This window comes from Pinus tabuliformis, chromosome 6 (genome assembly GCF_031772625.1).
Source record: "Pinus tabuliformis cultivar Carrire ecotype Pingquan chromosome 6, CPIR1, whole genome shotgun sequence".
NCBI lineage: Eukaryota > Viridiplantae > Streptophyta > Pinopsida > Pinales > Pinaceae > Pinus > Pinus tabuliformis.
Genome location: NC_142292.1, coordinates 1,627,866,628 through 1,627,888,212, shown reverse-complemented (window position 1 = coordinate 1,627,888,212; position 21,585 = coordinate 1,627,866,628).

Sequence of the window (21,585 nt, the reverse complement as noted above, 5' to 3'; positions counted from 1 at the left end):
GTGCTTGGCTGTGCTGAAACATGCTCCCCCTGACTGTAGGCAATATCTGCAAAAGGTGTTCTTCAAAAGAACCAAGACCTTCCTATCACCAAAAGACTCAATACATACATCCATACTCCAATAGGGGATACATCAGAAAGTTACATATAACAACCAATTATATTACATCATTCATCCCAGGCATAGTGGGGAAACCAACATAGGCCGTTACATGACCTTGACACCATAAAAGAGATAAAAGAGATACATGACATAGAGACAACAAATCTAGACCAAGACTTATGAAAGTCACAAGCAGCATCTGATAAACATCTTTTAGATCAGCGACCAAGATTTCCTTCTGAGCTCCTTCTCCTAAAATCAACAACAGTTGTGTACTAGAACCAAAAGCATCTAAATGCCAACAATGCTTTATGAGACTTTAAGTTGTTCCCCCTGAACCTGTGCCTGCTGCACCCCCTGAAACTGTGCCTGAAGAATTCTGGCATACCCATCTCAGACCTTCTCCAACCAGAGTCTGCCCTTGCTATTCAGAACTCCATATACGCGACTTCTCCTCCATAAAACAGCGTATGTACGCGGATATGCTTTCTACAACTCGCGCACATCATACAGGCGACTTTCCCAGCATAAATCTGCGTATATACGCGGATATCCCTTACGTAACTTGCGTATACCAACTTTTCTGTAGAACAGACAAGCTTCAACAGCAGGATGAAGCATCAACTACTCCCAGCTTTTGTCTGAGATATTCAAAAGTTTCCCTGGGTAGTGGTTTTGTGAGAATATCAGCAACTTGTTCCTTAGAAGGAACATACTCCAACTTGACCTTCTGCTCAAGCACTTGTTCCCAAAGAAAATGGTACTTAATTGGTATGTGCTTGGTCTTTGAGTGCATGACAGGATTCTTTAAAATGATGATTGCACTTGTATTATCACATAAGATAGAGACTGGTGAAGTGAAAGTGATTTGAAAATCCTGCAAGGTCTGCATCATCCAAAGAAGTTGTGTGCAACAAGATGCCGCAGCCACATATTCTGCTTCAGCTGTAGATAAGGCAATCGAACTTTGTTTCTTGCTGAACCAAGATACTAATCTGGAGCCCATAAAGAATGCACCACCACTTGTGCTCTTCCTATCATCCACGCTTCCGGCCCAATCTACATCTGTATAAGCATGAAGTGTGAGATCTGTATCTCTAGGATACCATAATCCATAATTTTGTGTCCCTTGAAGATATTTGAAAATTCTCTTCACTGCCTGAAGATGAGTCTCCTTTGGATTTGCCTGAAATCTCCCAACTATTCCGACTGCATGCATGATGTCTGGTCGGGTACCTGTTAAATAAAGCAAACTCCCAATCATGGATCTATAAGTTGGTTGATGAACTGCTGCCGATTCATCATTTTCACTGAGGCTGCATCCTGTAACCATGGGTGTACATACTGGCTTTGAATCTTCCATGCCATACTTCTTCAAGATCTGCTTGAGGTACTTGGTTTGAGACAAGAAGATGCCTCCTTCATTTTGTTGGATTTGCAATCCAAGAAAGTATGTCAATTCTCCAAGTAGTGACATTTCGAATTCTTTCTGCATAACCAAGGCAAAGTTTTGACTCATAGTCTCTTCATTGCTGCCAAAGATAATATCATCTACATAAACAACAAGTATTAGCAATTTGTTACTTTCAACTTTTATATAGAGATTGTTATCTGCTGATCCTTTTGAAAAGCCTTGTTGGTGAAGATATTTGTCCAATCGATAGTACCAAGCCCTTGGAGCTTGTTTGAGACCATAGAGAGCCTTTTTCAATCTGCATACAAGGTTTGGATCATTCCCAAGAATGAAACCATCTGGCTGCTCAATATATACTTCTTCTTCTAAGTCTCCATTCAGAAAGGTTGATTTCACGTCCATTTGAAATACCTTGAAGTTTTAAAAGCTTTAGAGAGCAAGGAACATTCGGATGGCCTCAAGTCTTGCAACAGGAGCAAAGGTCTCTTCAAAATCTATTCCTTCTTTCTGCGCATACCCTTTACAAACAAGTCTAGCCTTGTTTCTAATTACTTCTCCATTTTCATTCAATTTATTTTTGAAGACCCATTTTGTCCCTATGACATTTTTATCTTTTGGTCTAGGAACCAATTCCCAAGTGTTGTTCTTTTCGATCTGCTCAAGTTCTTCATCCATTGCTTTGACCCATCATTCATCTTTGCATGCCTCTTTCACACTTTGTGGTTCAGTGGAAGAGAGTAATGCCAAATAGCTTGAAGCTTCTGCAATTCTTCTTCTTGTTTGTACTCCTGCTTCTTTCTGCCCCACAATATGAGATTCTAGATGATTCTTTTGAACATATCTGGATGGAGTCTTCTCTTCTATTCTTGTCTGCTCCTCTGGTTCTTCTTGAGGTTCTTCTTCTTCTTGAGGTTCTTCTTCTTCATCATTCTGCCTTTGAGGGTAGCCTTCCTCTTCTTCAATGTCTTCATGATGAACTTGCCTAGGAATATATCCCTTCTCATCAACCACTACATCAATGTTGTGAACAATTCTGCCAAGTCTTTTATTGTAGCACTTGTATGCTTTGCTATGTGGAGAATAACCAAGAAGAATGCCTTCATTTGCTCTTGGTTCAAGTTTGCCAAGTTGCTCATCAGTATTCTTAATATAACATTTGCTCCCAAAGATTTTGAAGTGCTTCACCGAAGGAGTCTCACCACTCCAGAGCTCATGAGGTGTTTGAGTGCTGTTTACTTGGACATTTTTTTTGTTAAGAATAATAACCGCAGCATGTGCAGCTTCACCCCAGAAAGTTGCGGGAGTACCTGATTCATCAAGCATAGCACGAGCCATTTGTTGGATTGTTCTGTTCATTCTTTCCACCACCCCATTTTGCTGAGGAGTTCTAGCTGTAGAGAATTCTCTTCTTATCCCATGTTCTTCACAGAAATCGAAAAATTCGTTTGAGGTAAACTCCCCACCTCTGTCAGATCTGAGGCACTTAATTTTGTGTCCTGATTCATTTTCAACCATGGCTTTGAAGGATTTGAATTTTTTGAATGCTTCATCTTTGTGCCTCATAAGCCCTAACCAGACAAACCTGGAGAAATCGTCAATGAATAATATCAAATGTTCTTCTCCTCGAGGTGTCCTTTTCCTAAATGGACCGCATACATCTGTATGGACTAGCTCAAGAGGTATGCTGGCTGATCCTTCCTTCTCTGGAAAGTTAGTTCTGGTTTTCTTCCCAAACTGACAAGATTTGCATATAGTGTTGTCTGGAATTTTGATATCTGGAAGACCATGAACTGCCTGATATTTGCATGCTTTCCTTATTTGTGAAAAGCTTAGATGCCCCAACCTCCGATGCCATAGCCAGTGTTCATCATCCTTGCTCAAATAGCATTATTGTGGTCCTTCTTCAAATATGTATAGATTATTTGGAGTCCTTCTTCCTTTGATCACTGTTTTACCTGTATCAAGATCATGAACACAACATCCATTTGATCTAAATATTACCTCTGTTCCTTGATCGCACATCTGACTGACACTCAGAATATTATGCTTCAATCCATCAACATACAAAACATTTCCAGCTTTGACCTTCTCTTTCAATGGAGCAACACCTTTCCCTTTTATGGCTGCAGAGATATCGTTTCCAAAAGAAACTTTCTTCCCCTTTTCTAATGCGGTATATGACTCAAGCTTTTCTTTGTCCCCTGTCATATGCTTCAAACATCCGCTGTCAATGTACCATAGACTTTCTTGACCTTCTGCATAAAAGGCTATCCCACATCTTTCTGGTTGCGGTTCCTTTATTCTCCATGTTCTGACATTTGAGGTTTGTTCCTTCTGAGTTGTCTTCCGAAACCTGCTCCTGCATTCAGAGTCTTCATGACCAAAGTTATTACAAATAGAGCATTCAATCTCATTTTCAAGAACCGAAATGTTGTTATAAGTCCTTTTCATGGTTCCAGTCATTCTCCCTTGCTTTTGAGCTTCTCTAGTCATGATCGTCTTGTAGGAAACACATTGAGCTGCTTTGTGACCGAAGTTATGGCAAGAAAAGCATTGGCCATTAAAGAAACTTCTGCGATAATCAGATCTATCATCCAACCGATTGTAGCTTCTATTCACATTCATTCTTGGAGCAAATTGGGAAGATTTTACATGTGGCTGATTGTAGCTTCTGTTTGTCCTTAAGGCAGTTTGTCCCCAAATTTCTTGATGGTCTTTATTTGTTCTTAAGGTGAACTGTCCTTGATTCACCTAATGACTTTTATTTGGCCTTTGCTCGCCTCTCCTTGCTACATCAAGATAACTTTTAGAGGTAGAGGCTTGAGATGTTTCTCCATTATATCCAAGACCTGTCTTGATCAGAGGAGATCACTGCACATTGATAATCTCATCCAAGGTTTCAGATCCTTTAACAAATTTAAGATTAATCGCTTTTGTTTTCTCAATCTCCTTTCTAAGACAAACAATCTCACATTCCAATTTTTCAAGATGTTTTTCCTTTTCAGCTAGTTGACATTGTAGAGAATCAATAATAGCACTCTTCTCTTCTAAGTAAACTTTCAGATCTTTCATTTCTTCACAAAAGCCTTCTACATCTATAGCATCCACGTAGTCATCATCTTCAAAAGCCATTAAAAGTTTATATCTATTACCTTGTTCATCTTCATCACTATTTGAAAGACCATCACTATCTTCATGAGTGTAATAGCTTTTCTTCTTTTCATTTTGTTTCTTGTTCCATTTAACAAGTTCCTTTCCCTTGTCATTCTTATCTTTGTGAGGACATCTGGCAGCATAATGACCTACTCTTCCACAAGCAAAGCATTTAAAAGGTAACTTACCTCTGAACCTTCCAGAACCCCTTTGAAGATTTCTGACAAAATTTGATTCTTCTTCTTCATCTTCTGGCATGTGACTTGCTTCATAATAATCTCCTTTGCCTGAAGCCTTGAAAGCAGCTTCTCTCTCATAGTTGCTCATGATGAACGATCTACCTTCAAGCGATCAAGCTTCTCTGAAGGACCTGCTCTGATACCAATTGTTGGAAATAATACTGAGAGGGGGGGTGAATCAGTATTATCAGAAAAACTTTTTCATTTTATGCTCAGAAACATATACACTACTCCAGTTAAGTGAAACAGCGTGTACACGCTACTATGTCTAAAGAAACCAGCGTATAACAAGAAAACTTATGATTCAATAGCTTATCTTCAGTAAATGCATCAGGACATTATTAACCATGATAGTAAAACAAGTGCAGTATAACAGAACAGATCATCACACAGAAAACACACACATGAACACCATGATATAAGGTGGAAACCCAATGTGGGTGAAAACCACCTGCTGCAAGTCGTCTCTATCTTTCTTTAATATGAAACTTCAATTTACAATCTTTTGTACTGGTGCAGCCTTATACCAGTACGCAGGCTACAACCTACTGAAGGCTTCAACCTTCTCTCGTTCTCCAAACTTCCTTGGAAGGGAGCTCCAACCCCCTTTGCTCTTGTACTAGCTAAGATACTAGTACGTAGGTGCTGGCCTACAATCTTCTTTCCTTCAAGTACCACTTTTCATACTTTTTCAGACTGGATATTCCTGAAGCACAACATTACAATCTGAAGACCACAATTCATTCAACTTTCATAAAAGATCATTGAAGCACAAAACAACCAATACTAGCATCATCAATCTTTGAATCACTGAACCACTGAAACCCTGTCAACACCAGTCACCAGAACACATAGCAGACTACAGAACTCTGCAATAGCAGTCAGACCCAACTGCAACTCCAAAAATCAAAATTCAAAAGATATATGCTACTTCAATGAGGGAAACCCGCGTATACACGCGCTTTTACCAAAGACAACCTGCGTACAGATCTAAAAATAAATTCTCTTAACTTGCAGTTGTACCAGACATCAGTTAGACCCAGAACATAACATTGCGTCAGTATGCAGATCTAGAAATACGCATAATCAACCATATAATAATAGTGCATTTCAAACCATTAGATCCCGATCTGTCCTTAGATCTAGTCTTCCATCAACCGGTGTGATCTCTCCTTAGCTTAGATCAAGCAACCCAGAACCTGCATACCAGATCTCTTTCTTTTTCAGATATTCAAGACTTTTTCGATTGTATTTGCCTAATGATCTTCTTCTCCTTATATAGCCTTAGGCCTTGCTCAATACCAAGGGCCAAAACCATAGAAATCCAATACCATCAACTTCAAAACTAGGGATCAACACGTCTGTCGAGATACTTTGGTCCAAAGACATGGGCTCAAGTACCGAGGACTAACTACCACGGACCAAAGGGAAGCTTCTCGACATGTACGCCCTTTTTTGTTCATGAAGCTGCGTGCATACGCGACTTCGTATATAGTGAACCTGCGTATCCGCGACTTAGTATATAGCGTACCTACGTGTATACGCAACTTGGGCTTAATGAGCCTGCGTATATGAAATTTCTCTTCATACTTGTAGTCTGGACTGAGATCTGTCATAAAAGAGAGTTGCCATCAAGGACAACACCTGTATCGTAGCGCCACACTTGTGCCAAAATGCCAACATAAAAATCACAGATAATTGCTCACTTACTCACCTTCTGTTCGTGGATGATGTGCTCATCTTCTTAAATGGAAGCATGGCTGACTCCTCAGCATTACAACAAGTTTTTGATCTCTTCCAAAAGGCCACAGGTATGATAATAAATGTACAAAAATCCACCCTAACAGCAACAGGTTGCTCACAACAAGAGATCATCTATATAAAAAACCGTTTCCCTTTCCACATTCACCTTATGGAGGAAGGGCTAAAATATCTTGGCTTCCGAGTGAAACATGGAGGATACAAAATAGCTGACTGGATATGGCTAATCACAAAGGTGGAGAAGAGATTAAATGTATGGTATAATAGATATCTTACTAGGGCAGGGAGACTCACGCTTATAAAAGTTGTGCTGGAGGCAACGCCTGTATACTGGATGTCTTTGGCTTGGATACCAAGAGGAATCTTAACCAAGCTCCAAAAAATATGCTGCAAATTCCTATGGAAGGGGAAAAAACAGGGGAACCTCTTTGCCTGGGTAAAATGGGACACCATAGCAAGGCTGAAGAAATGGGGAGGTTGGGGTATAAAAAGACTGGATTTTTTTGCAAAAGCCCTGGCAGCAAAGCTAGGATGGCAACTACTCACATCCCAAAACCTCTGGAAAAAAGTAGTAGTGGAGAAATACATTGCCACGGAAAGCATTTTCAGCTGGATTCGCAGGGAACATAGGGGGAGTGGAAGACACTCAATCATTTGGAAAGCAGTTCTCAATTCTATTCCCCTTATTCAGGAGGGTCTAACATGGAGAATTCATCAGGGGAACTCAGTTCGCATCGGTATAGACCCCTGGATAGGATGCGGCAATGCACATCGACTGCCAGATCAGCTCACGGCTCATCTTATGGAACAGGGGGTAACACATATTGCACATATTGCAGATCTAGAAAACTCCACTTTTCTCCAACAGGCCTGGAAGACATCACTAGATCTTCACATCTCGGAGTAGTGGAGGCATGATTGGGAGACTTACACTGAAGCCCTTACACAAGCACACATCAGGATAACGGAAGAAGAAGATGAGATTGTCTGGGCACTTGCAAAAAATGGTTCATACACTCCAAAGGATGGATACCAAAAGCTTATGCAAAAATTTCAGCCTGAAAATACTCAGTAGTGGTGCAAAGCTATATGGCATCTAAAAGCAGCTCCCAGAACGCGTATGCTCATGTGGGCCATCCTCTTCAACAAAATCCCCACTGGCGCAAACTTGAAAAAACGATCCTTCCATGGACCCTTCTGGTGCCATTTGTGCAGGAGCAATGAGGAAGACACTGAACACCTTTTTCTGTCCTGCCCTGTAGTCAGTGAACAATGGTCCCTCCTCTCTTCTCTCTCCCCCTCCCTCAATCGATGGCAAGGACAGTCCATCATCGATGCCTGGATAAATTGGCAGGAGCACCACTCGGGCAAAGATAGGAACATCCCTCTCCTCATGTGCTGGGCTATCTAGACGGCGAGGAATCGTGCGATTTTTTACCAAAAATCTCCATCCTGACCTATCATTATTTCCCACATCCTTGCAGATTTCGCTCTCATTCCTGATGACCCTCCGCAGGCCCCCCCTAGATCCATCCACCCGGAACTCATTGATAAATCCTACCCTTGGGCTTACTTTGATGGCTCAGCCCAAGCGGAGGGCTGTGGGGGAGGGGCCCTCCTTTACCTCAGAGAAAACCACTGCTTCAAGCTTCAAATTCATCTGGGACGGGGCACAAACAATTATGCCGAGCTCTCTACAGCCAAACACCTCATACACTTTGCACTTGAGAAACGATGCACCAAACTTCAACTGTTTGGAGACTCAAAACTTGTCTGCAATTGGCTCAACAAAAAATCTACCTGCACTGTTTTTTCTTTGAGACATATTCTGGATGAGACTCTCAGACTTATAGCTGCTTTTGAAAAATTTGACTGTTATCACATTTACAGGGAGCGCAACTCTCGGGCGGACTACCTCTCCAAGCAAGCAGCGCAAAGGTAAGAGGAGGACTGGCTAATTCAGGAAGAAATGGATGGAACCTACTATCAACACTATCACAGGCCCTTTGTTGATCTACAGGCACAAAGGGAGGTACAACTTTGAAGGGGGTCCATCATATACACACTCTGTATTTTTTGTTACTTTATTTTTGCTCCTAGTTCGACCCACGGGGGTACCTTTCCTACAGGGCAGCGAATGCTACAGCTGCTAGAAACAGATGACAGCTTATATTTATAGATGTTTTTTATATCAGTCTGCTATAGACCTGGAGTTTCCTTAGTTTTTTGTCATTGCTTCACATATGTCTCCCTGCGCGGAGCAAGCTAGTAAACTCCCTGCGTGGAGGCAAAAACAGGGGATCTTTTCGTGCTATTTTTGTACATGGTTGAAACAAACTATCTTATATTTTTTGCTACTGTCTAAGAGGCAACCAGCCTCAGTATGCATATGCTCAGACATCTACAGAATGTAATTTCTTTTCTTAATAGAAATTACGACTTTTTCTACGGGGAAAAAAAAAACATAGGGTTTTGAGGAAAATCAATCACTGAGCATGTGATTATTGAAATTATTGTTTCTGAGAATTTATTTGACCTCCTCATGTGCCTGCTGACCATTATTGATCATTTTCAAGACCTTATTGATGAAACCCTAGACCTAATGAGACCTAAAACCCTAAAATTGACTTTTGAATATTTAAAGACAATAAATGACTGCAGATGATCTAGATGTATGAAAATGGGCCAGCAGGTAAAGAACATGAGGGAAAATGCATAATATTCCCCTACCATCAGATGATCCATGATCCTAATGGAATGTAGCTAATTGGATGATACACCTAAAATGCATTGCAACACGAGATTTTGATCATTGATGGAGGGATGAAGATACTGACACTAACAGTTGGATCGCCAATTTGTCGTCGTAGAAGACTAGCCATATGCCGGGATTAACTTCGTAAGTGATCCAGATCTAGTACTCCCTCCTTGGGAACACTGGGATGCTAGAGGTAATAAACTCATTTTTTTATTTTTAAAGAGTTTTGTAATATATATATATATATATATATATATATATATATATATATATATATATAGTCATTATGTTTCAATCTTGCAGATGTTGGACCGGAAAGACCTGCAGGCTTGGCTCCCATTGCTCGGAGAGTTGAGAGGGAGTTCAAGATCCCCCCTCCTAGTAGAGATGTAGAGGATGAGATTGCCCATGACCTGGAGGGCTTGATGGAGGGGATCCTGGATTATGCAAGATTTGAGGATATCCCTCGATAGTACCAGCAACGCACAGCAGGGGTGTCGAACACGATCCACCGACTGCTTAGACGTGGTTTCTGAGCAGTTGTGTTCTATAGAGAGCATCACGTAGATTAGACCTCTAGGTTTATTTTCTGCAATTTTGAGAGACATGTTGTCTCACGATGTAATCAGAGCACATATTTTTTGGGCACCACGATGTGAAAAACTTGATATATATATACCTATGTTTTGTTGTATCAACTTATTATGTCTTAATGTTTACTTTTACAAATGTCGCAAATGTCTATCTAACACATGATTTGCTAATGCATCTATTAATGTATTTAGTCTTCTAGGAATATGTTGATATGTAATGTAATTAAAATTCCTTTCCAGTAAACAAACACGTAAACACAACCTTAAAATCTGAGGGTTCTTGTTGGAATAACGCCCGTTGAGTTGAAGAACAATAAGTTGTGAATCTAGATTTACGATCAAGGACCGAATATTGAGGGCAACAGCCTCAGTAAATAGCTCAATAACTACACTATATTCAGTGACATTTTTCATAGTACATCCTAGACAAACACCTTTAAGATCTACCAATTCACCGTGAGGATCATAGATAACCCATGCCGCGGAGGAAATATTCTGAGTACTGTGACAGACACCATCAACGAAACTAACATAAGGTGCGACATACATCTGTATAAGAAGAAAAAGGACACAATAAGCAAGAAACACTTGCACACCAAGCCAAACATGTACACAATGAAAAACACACTTATGTACATAGAAATGCACAAAATACTCATGCATAATATTTCTTGAGATAAAGCCCATTCTAGGGCTTATCTAAAGGATTGCCTTCATAATCAATCAGCTCATAGGCACCTTTTGGCAAAACACATTTTAATATATAGGGCCCATGCCACATGGGTTCAAATTTCATTACCCCCAGCTTATCATGAGCTTCATCATACAATAGGACTAAATCTCCTTCAATGAAGGAGCGCAGGTTAACCATATGATCGAAGTGAGTTTTCACTCACTTCTGTGCTTCAATGACCAATGAAGCAAGTCGATGAGTCTCATCAAGCCATTCTAAATAAAGAAGATGCTTTTCCATCGGAGTGGTATTTGGCAGTAGTTCGATATCTAATTTAAGAGAAGGAATTTCACATTCAATCAGAAGGGTAGCTTCCAAACCATAAACAAGCTGAAATGGTGTAAATGCGGTAGCATCCTTAATCGAGGTGCAACAGGCCCATAGAGCAGAAAACAACATCAAATGCCAATTGGACCTATGCATTCAAATGGTACGCTGAAGCATGGTGACCAACATTTTGTTCACTGCTTTGACTTGGCCATTGGACTAGGGGTAATATGGCGTCAAACTATCCTGACGCAAGCCCAACTGGGTTGTCAACTTAGTCATCATATAATTAAGAAAATGAGAACCATGATCGGTGACGATGGCCTGAAGGACTCCAAACCTAGTAATCACATGATTGAATAGAAATTGTGCATCTGTCTTATCATCGTTAGTTAATTTAGGAATCACTTCAGCCCATTTCATAAAGTAATCAACGAGAACAATGATATACCCATGCCCCTTGACCAAGCGAGGGTTACAGGTCATAAAATCAATGCCCCATTTTGCAAAAGGGCGAACAGTAACAACATGATGCAAAAGAGAAGGTGGCACATGCATCTTGTGCTGGTAAATTTGACACGCATGACAAGAATGGATGACAAGAATGCAATCCTTGAAAATGGATGGCGAAAAATAACCAACACGAAGAATTTTCTTAGCAGTGTCATAACCAGACATATGACCACCATAGGTGCCAGAGTGAGAGTCACTTAAGACTTTCTCAGCTTCCTTAAGGGTTAAACAACAGCTGAGAATCGAATCAACTCTGACACGGTACAACGTGTCTCCAATAATACGATATGGCTGAGAATGATGGTGAATGCATCACCAAGCATCCTTAGACAAGTCAGAGTGACATGAAGACATCTGGAGGTAAACGATGTTGTCATCATATCGGGGATCGAGGGTACTAATCAGGAAAAGTGTATCATCTCAAATGCGGTCCTCTATCCGAGACGGAGCGAAAGCAGATGGTAAGGAGCAAATCAACTCAGTGAAAAATAGTGACTTCTTAGATTTGGCAGTAGTGAACTCTAAATCAAACTCATGGAGGATAACAATCCACTTGGAGTATTTCCCCCCAGCAATTGTCGTGACAAAATATATGTCATCGGGTTGCAATCTGAAATCACAGTCGTAGTACACAACAAAATGTAATGACGAAAACATTGAATAGCCTAAACAGCTACCAAGGAAAACTTCTCAACATAAGGATAGTGAGTCTCAGTGTCAAGAAGGTTGTGACTAAGATAATATATTACATGAACCATCATCATCGTCCTGTACTAGAACCATGCCAATGATATTATCAGTGGAAGCTAGATAAAGAGAGTAATCACGGTGATAGTTAGGTGGACACAACAAAGGAGCATAAACAAGAAGGGTCTTGAGCTGCTCAAATGACGTTTAGTCAATTTCATCCCAAATGAAGGGAATGTCATGCTTAAGGAGACGCGTATAACCTTTAGCGACCTCAGCATAGTTAGGGATGAAACGATGCAAGAAATTAGCCTTCCCTTGCAAACTCTGCAACTGATGCAAAGTAACAAGAGGCGAGAGATTCAAAATAACTTTGACCTTGAGCGGATGGAAAGGAATACCCTCCTTAGAAACAAAAAACATAAGGAGTCTGTTGGACTCAACGTAGAAGACACATTTGTGTAGATTGAGATGAGTGCGATAATGTCTACAACAAAGAAAAATTTGACGGAGGTGGTCTGGATGGTCTGTGCATTTAGCTAAATGAGTAGGAAGATCATCCAGATAAGGATGAACAATGTGTCTAATATCATGAAAAGCATAGGAAATTTCTCATTGGAAATTCGCACTAGCATTCTTCAGACCAAGAGGAAGCTTTTTATAAGCAAAATTACCCCATGGATAGATAAAGGAAGTCTTGTGCTGATCAGTAGGTAAAATATTGATTTGGTTATAGCCAGAGAAGCTGTCCATAAAATAGAATATTTCACTCCCAGCATAGTCATCAATAAGTTGGTCAATAAAGGGAGTGGGATAGTTATCTTTTAGACATGCACAATTGAAATCACGATAATCAACACAAACTCTAATAGTGCCCTACTTTTTAGTCATAGGGACAATGTTAGTGACCCAGTCTATCAGTGGAATAGAATAAATGAACCCAGCCTTGAGAAGTTTTTCAACTTCTCCCTTAATGGCAGCTTCCTTTCTTGGGTGCACGGGACGTAAACGTTGACGAACTAGTTTCACGTCAGGATACATAGGTATCTCATGCACCACAATAATTATATCTATACCAAGCATTTCTTCATATGACCACGCAAACACGTCGAGAAACTCTCGGAAGAGAATAGTGTAAATATTGATCTCCTCGGGAGAACAAGTTACTCCAAGGTGAATATTTTCAACAACCCCTGCTTTAACAAAGATGTCGATAGGCATGGCTTGTGTGATATTTCCCATATTCCCTTCAGAAAAGACCTCATGAGTTACTATGGGCATTTGAAGCGGCTGAGAAGGAACATGGGAAGAAGCATTATCTAGACAGGTAGTCATTGCCCCAAAGCTAGGAAGAAATGAGGAACGATGATGACTATCGACCTAAGGAGGATCCTCAAAAGAAAAAGTTTCAAGAATTGCCTCATCAGAAGGAAACATCTCTTGCAAAGGATCCATAGAAGCAATATCTCCAATCCAAGGGGATTGCATATACGTGTCAAGAGATCTACTTGAAGGAGTAGAGTCAGAAGAAGAAATCGAAGCTGAGACAATTTCAACATAGTTAAGCTTAGTAGGGCTCAACGGCATAGCATCACCCCAAGAATCTACCTGATTGAGGGGAGGAATCACCCAAGGATCAAGGCTGACAGAGATCATATTGACGGAGGCGACATTAGGAGGTGGGAGTGGAAAAATGCCCATGAGGGTAGGATCTTTAAAGAGCCCAACACCCACACTCTCATAAGGAATACTGGTATGCTCCACAAACGGAACATTTCCTTCCGAGGAAGAGGAAGCAAAGAAGGACAACTGATCAACCGTAAAAATTTCCCTTGGTGAGGAAAATAGAGAATGAAAAACAGCGACGAGGCAATGACATGCATACCATACATCCAACTTTGACCTAGTAGAAGGTTGTAAGTCAAATTGGCGTCGACAACCTCTACTTCGACGTCGACCGTCTTACCTTCCATTGTGATAGGAAAGCATGGGAGAATACCAAATGGATGAGAATCTCTTCCATCAAATGCTTCCAGGGTATTAGGGGATTGACTCAAAGATGGAGAACCAATGGCCTTCCAACAAGCAATAGACATGATGCAAGTCCAGGCTCCTTCATCAATAATAATATGATGAATAGTCTTTGAGTTAATAACAACCTGGATAAGAAAAGCAATCTGGTGAGGAAAACGTGACACATGATTTTCAAGATCGAAATTAATCAACTCAGAATAAACCGGATCAATTCCACCAATGGCGGATAGTAGTGACTTCCGTTGGGGAAGACAACTCTGGAGAACCTCTAATGTGAACATAGTTGAAGGAGCTTGAGTTAGGTCTTCAACAATACTATAGTGTTGTGTGGCATGAGCATTGGGGTTATAGGAGGATTTTCAGAGGACTCCTTTAGCAGGTGGTCGAATGATGGACTCGTTACTAGGCCGTTCAATATGAAGAGGGCAAAGAAATTTTAGAAGGTACTTCAGGTTCCTTCCTGACCAGTGGAGCATAATCTTTCGATCGATTACTCACATGAATAGGGATAGTCCCAACCATAAGGACCTAGGAACTAAATGAGGAAGAGGATTGAGGCTAGTCCACCACCATTTGGGTTTGCTGGGAAGGAAAAGGTTCTTTAAGCACAACAAGAATCCCTGAAGTGCACGTAAGCAAACGACTTATGTAAGACTGTTAAGGACAATCCTTAGTGAAGTGATCCTCATCATAGATAATACAAGGATACTTAGGTTTGCGTTTAGAACCATCATCGGTTGGAGTCTTAGGAGGTTCTTGATTTGGTGTGTCAGACTTATTTTTACCTTTCCCTTTCGTCTTACCCTTTGAAGTTTTCTTCGCCATGGTGGACTGAACGGTGTTAACTTCTGAGGTTTTCTTAGAATTAGATGGAGACTGAGGAGCGGTTTCAGTAGGAGTAGTGGATTTCTGTTTCGTAGGAGTCGTGGAAGACTTTCGAGAATACTGAGCGATGGAATCAATAACACCATCGACAGAGGGTGTCGGCGAAGCTTTAGAGGTTCCAGGTCACAGAGCATTGGGAAAGACATCATAAAGCATGCTAAATTGGGAATATACCAAATCAAGATATTGAGCATGTGCGATGGCTTGCTCTTCAGTAACACATGCCCCCATAGAAATATCTCTAGCTATTGGACCGACAAAAGAGGTAGTGAACCAATCAGTCAATAGCTTATCAAGAATCCAGAACTTGATCAAATGGTGATGCCTTCTCCATTCATGAATATGATCAGAGATGTGGGTAGTTGTGTCCTCTTTTAGAGAGATAAGAAGATGTGTTCTTGTTTCATAGTGAATTGGTAACTGAAAATGTGTAAGAAATTCCATCGCAAGAGAATTAAAATCTTGGGAATTCTCGCGAGTGAGTTCAATGTACCATTTCACAGCAGAACCAGTAAGGGTCCTTTGGAAAAGATGGAGATGAATAGAATCATCAAGCCAGGAATTGGATGAACACCAAAGGTGATAAGTCATGACATGTGCCTGGGGGTCTTCTCCAGACTTGCCTTCAAACTTAGGACAGTCACCAGGGATCTTGGTTGGAACCGGTGACCAATATGGATTATGAAGAATAGGATCATTCGTCAACTTCGACACATCAGGTATTTCCAAATTCGCAAGAAAAGGTAACTAAGGATTTAAAGACATCATGGGCCTTTGATAAGGACCAACTTTAGGGTTCCAACCAGGGCCTTGTTGCTCCCATGGATCCTGTCCCCGAGGATATTTTCCATAAGGGTTATAGTTTGGCAGATTAAAACCATACCCTGGTTGTTGACCTGGATTTTGACCTCCAAAAAACCATTGATTACCAACTTGACCAATAGGGGAACCATATGGCTGCTAAGAATTATGATAAGGATTAACTTGAGGTTGTTGATAGTTCTGATATGAATTACCCTGAGGTTGCCCTTGGGGTTGCTGAGGCACTTGAGGAATGAATTGAAACTGAGGCCCAAATTGCACCTGGGGCCCAATTTGTGTCTGATAAACAAGTTGAGCTTAGAATCCAAACTGAGCCTGAGGACCGGGTTGAGTTTGGGGACCAGCTTGAGCTTGAAGTCCAGGTTGCATTTGAACACCAGGTTGACTAATAGCTGGATTGACTTGACCAAATAGATGTCCTTGTTAAGCAACAGGTTGGTCTTGTTCGATCTGAGGCTGACCCAACTGACCAGAAGGTTGTCCTTGCTGGGCAACAAGTTGGCCTTGTTGGAACTGGGGCTAACCTAACTTACCAGAAGGTTTTCCTTGCTGGACAGCAGGTTGGCCTTGCTGGAACTGAGGCTGACCTAACTGACCAAAAGGTGGTGATTGAGATAAATGAGGTTGTCCTAAATAAATAAAGTATGAACCTATTTAGGCTAAGAGTTTTCCCTGAAAGGGTTGTCCTTGCAAGCCCAAAGGTTGCCCCTGTTGACTATAAGACTGCCCTACCGAGGCATAAGGTTGTCCTTGAATGGGTTGTCCTTGCGAGCCGTGGTAAGTAGTGTGATTCCAGGAAACTGAATGTGGAATTCGAATATCAACTGGAGCCATTTGAGGAAGAGATACAGTGTAATAAATATGAGCTCCACAATGATCATAATAGTGCGGAGGTTTATGCGGAACGGACATCGGCTAAGAACCTAGAGGGTTATAAGTCAGACTTTGAAGAGAAAACAGATACTGATCATATGACAATCCCCCCGGAAGGGAATTGAAGGAGATATGTACATTTATCGTAGGTTGACTGACTTTGGATGCCAAAGGCGAAGGACCACTGTCAACGGGTCTGGAAGATATCCCAGTAATAGCAGTTACTACCGAGGATGTGGTAACCGCACTAACAAGAGGAGCTGAAGATGCCACACAAATGGTGGGCATTGATGGAACAAATGTAATCGATGTAACCTACGTCTGAGGAATGGAGGTCATAGCCGATTTAGTAGACATGAACGGTCCTGAAGTCAGAACCGTTGTACAAGACCATACAAAGCTCTGGTGTAGAGATGTAGAACCAAGTATGTTAGCCAAAGCGCGATAGCGAAGTGGTAATGGAACATTTGGAGAGGTGTGAAAAGGGAAAACTTCTGGGGGAAACTGATGTTCACCAGTCGACACAAGGCTCTCTTGACTGCTAATAGGATTCAACTCATCCATGTCGGAAGAGACCATAGGAACTGAAGCACCAAGGGGAGTAGATGGAAGATCCTCATCTAAAACTTCCCAAACGTTGGGAGAATTCTAATTGATATCAAAAGGTTCCTCACCCAGAGCTCGAGAGGCAAGAGGCTAAACACTCGGAACAATAGCAAGAGTGCCACTAACAGATGATACCTCACAAGAGATAGGAGAAAAAGGCTCTCTGTCACTTGGTAAAGATGACAGAACAAGTGAGTCCACCAATATGGCCGAAACTCAAAATACCAAGAGAGAAGATGTAATTAAGAAGGCTTCTATTCTTTCAAGGATATTAGTCATGATGTGGCCAAAATTAACATGTAGGATGTTATCACAGGAAAATAAATTTTATGGCATTGGAATGAAACTTTTCCTTTTCATATTTAGAGAGTCGAGAAAAAGGGAAAAATATGACTCTAGTATCCTTCAAAGTTTAATGAGACTAAAAGGACAAGTGTTCAGATGATCCTTTTACTTTTAAAGAGTCGAAAAGGAATGAAAGTGACTTCTCTGGAATTCTAGGCAAAAGTTTTACTAGACAAATCGTAAAACTGCATATACACCTTGGTAGTAAAATGAAAGAGAAATGACCAAGGACTTCCTGTACGAAAACTAATCTTCTCGAATGATGTTTTCGATGTGTTACGATTCATAAGGTGGCGTACTCGGCTTCCTATGGATAATAATATTGTAACCTAGTGGGGTCTCCCATCATATACGTGACAGTACAAGGAGCACAAGTCCGTACTAGTACTTATCAAATCAAAAAATGAGGAATCACCCAACCTTAGTGAAAACAACAACCATTAGGTTTAACGATGCCGGAACACATCTCTAGCCTAGACCTCTAGATATGTGAGTGTTAAGTTCCAATGCGTTTTTGATTAATTCAATAAATTTTAGCACTTAATCTTGAATTAAATCTCAGTTTCAAGGCCCTATCGAATGTATCTTCAAGACTCCTAGAATGCAGCTAAATGAGTAAAGAAACCATTCCTTTTCAATGAACAACTAACTAAAGAAGAGTGAGAAGTTCATTTCAAAGCAACTAAAGGGACAAGAAAGCAAATGCAAGCAAACCAATCAAGGATAAAAAGAAATACTTCTATCATTTACTAACTTGCAAGAAATCTAATCAAGAAAATGAAAAATACATCCTTTTCTTTTCTATGTCTAAATATCAATAATCTACTAATGCAAAAGATTGTTCTCATTTCCTAACGCAAAATGAATGCAATATTTTGATTTTTCAAATAAATGACAAGCAACCAAATGAAAAAGTCAACGCAATGCTAGTTTTAAGCCTTTTTCAAATGAAATCATTCAATAAGTAAAGAGAAACATTCTACTCTACAATGAATCAAAGACTCAAAACCAAGAAGATGTTTCTATTTGCAAAATTGGAAAGCTTTCTTAGTGGCCAGGAAACAATGTGATCTATGCCAAGTGAAGGAAGGAAACCGTATGAACAAGATGTGAAGGTTTTGTGGCCAAACGTCACATACAAATCAAGAAGATAAACAAACAGTTAATAAGGAGAAGCCTCAAACAAAGCCAGGGATCATGCCAAACAGAGTCCAAAGATCCAAATGAACAAGTAACCCAAGAAAAACTAATGTTTCAAGAAACCCTAAGGTAAATAGGTCACACAGTTCAAGAGGAAAATTTCCAAGGGAATGAAACCTCGAATAAAAATTCTAGCAATCAACAATTTGACTTACAATAAAGAGGCAGAAGGCAAGCTCAAAAGGATAGGACACACTAGCCAATCAGAAAACAAACTTCAAAATTGAAACCTACAGTAATCTTCGCGAGCGTAAAGCTGACAACGTGCACTGATAATGAAATGTCACACCTTTCTAACTAGCCACTTTGTGATGTTATTGTTGAAGTACACCAATTAGCAGCGTTGAGCCGATTTCAGATCTCTTCGTGACTGTGAGGCGATTTAATCGCGTCAAATAGTAGAAGGTGCAATTAATCAGATAGCGCAGGTGCGAGCACTTCACGACTGTCAGAAAATAAACTACGATGACCCTAAATCAAAGGAAAAAAGTAAAAAATTTGGCTAAGGCAAGGCCAGACCTATTACTTATGATAGTGGGAAGACTACTAGGAGTAGTCTAACAACTTACAAAATGGAGAATTCTACCCAAAAAGTAAAGGAGACAATAAACAAGCAAAGAAAAATCAAATCAAGAGACAAAAAACAAAGCTCCCCAACAGAGTCGCCAACTTGTGACACAAGCAAGTTCCCTCTATGGACAGAGGCAACCCCTCTAGCCCTAGAGTGGGTCTAGTCACAACAAAGAAAATACCAAAGCAAATTTCCTTGGAAAGCTGATGTCATGAAGGCCTACCTTCAAATCGTTGTTCGATGAAGTCCTTGTTGTGTTGCTCCAGCTCTCATTCTTCTAATCACTTATACCTAAAAACAACATGTAGAGAACCACCATGAATGTAATAGAAAACGACAAAAAAATTTGCTTAAAGAGTCAAGGAGCTTCAAGCTATCAATATGTAATTTGACATACAATATAGGAAATAAGCCATTGATTTGTATTAATGTAAACTGAAGTAAAACTTACAACCAAGCCTTGACATCATAAGTCTCCTTGAAGAGTCCTGTCAGCATGTCTCCGCAAGCATTTACTCATGAACTGTCTCCCAAAAGGACAAATAACTCTCCCTCCTAGCCAAAAGGTTGATGCTAGAAAACTCTTACAATCAAGCCAACTCTACTCAAACATATCCCAAGCCAAGTTACATAAGAGGCTACTTCCACACTCTAGCAAAACTCTCTACCTCTACTCCTCAATCCCTGAACTCTGAAGCTACCAAATTACATCCAGTTCCATCTAGCTAGCTGATCTCAGTCATGGAGGAGGTATTTATAGGAGGGGGGAGCTTCCATAAGAGATGGGAGAAAGAGCTTATCCCTTTGGGAGGTTGCACAAAAGGTGGAACAACTATCCCAAAGGAGAGAGGTGAGCTCATCTGATCCAACAACCAACCCTAGAACTGCCCATGAAGCTGTTACACTTTGAAGCTTCGATGATTTGTTCAAAAAACTTGCCAAAAGTAGCTCGTTGCGAGTGAAACATAGAGACAGAGCGACGAATTCACTAGGGCTAGTTCAATCTTGGCCATCTTCATGGGTGGAACAACTGCTGACTTGCGACGACCCAAAAACATAGGTAAAAAAGGGTCTACTCCAAGAGTAGTGAACTGAGGTATTCTTCCTGAGATTACAAGGAAGACATTGACACATAATTTACAACATGACACAAGGCAGATGTCAATAACATGGACCGACAGTGTCTGGGATTAGGGAATGCGGGGTCGGTGACAAATTACTATGTAATAATGAGGGGCCACCATTTTCGGTAATGAGAAAGGAGGAGAAGGGACAAAAAAGGTAGTATGTTCCTCCTCTAAAATTGTAGGTGCCTCATGATCGATATAAGTTGGAAGAGAAAAATCATCCAGGGATTCAAATTCAAATTTTTTCAAGGAGATTCAAACCAAATGCTGAAACGTTTCACCCATGAAATACCAATCCATGTATTCTTTGTAAAACTCATAACAAAGATGAAGAAACCAATCATTAAAATATTTTAATGATTCATCAGGTTTCATTCTAAGTTGATTAATCATTTTCAAAAGATATTTATAATTATAGTTGTCAAAATCTTGATGAAGCTCTTTGAAAAGTTGTTTGAACGAATGAATAAAAGAAACTAGTAAGGTGTGACACCATTTCTTAACATGACCTCCAAGTGTGAGGGTGAATTATTTACAAGAAGCATCTTCACAATTCACTTCATGAGAATAAATTAACTCAAGAAATTGAAGCGTGTGCCCAAATATGGATGTTTCACCCTCACCATCAAACTTTAATTGAGACAAGTTGTAAATTAGTTATGTGGGGACTGTAATATTCTCTCTAGTAGAAAATCATCCCAGGATTATGATTTGGGAATGAGACATTCAAGATGAAATATTAAAAATAGATTCAATGGGCTTAGCATGTCATTTGGCCCTCCTTTTAGCATTGATTGTTGACAGCGATGGAAATATGCCAACAAAGGAGGTCTCCCCGATATGAAGTCCCAATTAGGCCTCACACCATTTTGGATAGGAGCCCCATCTAGGAATTCAGCCGG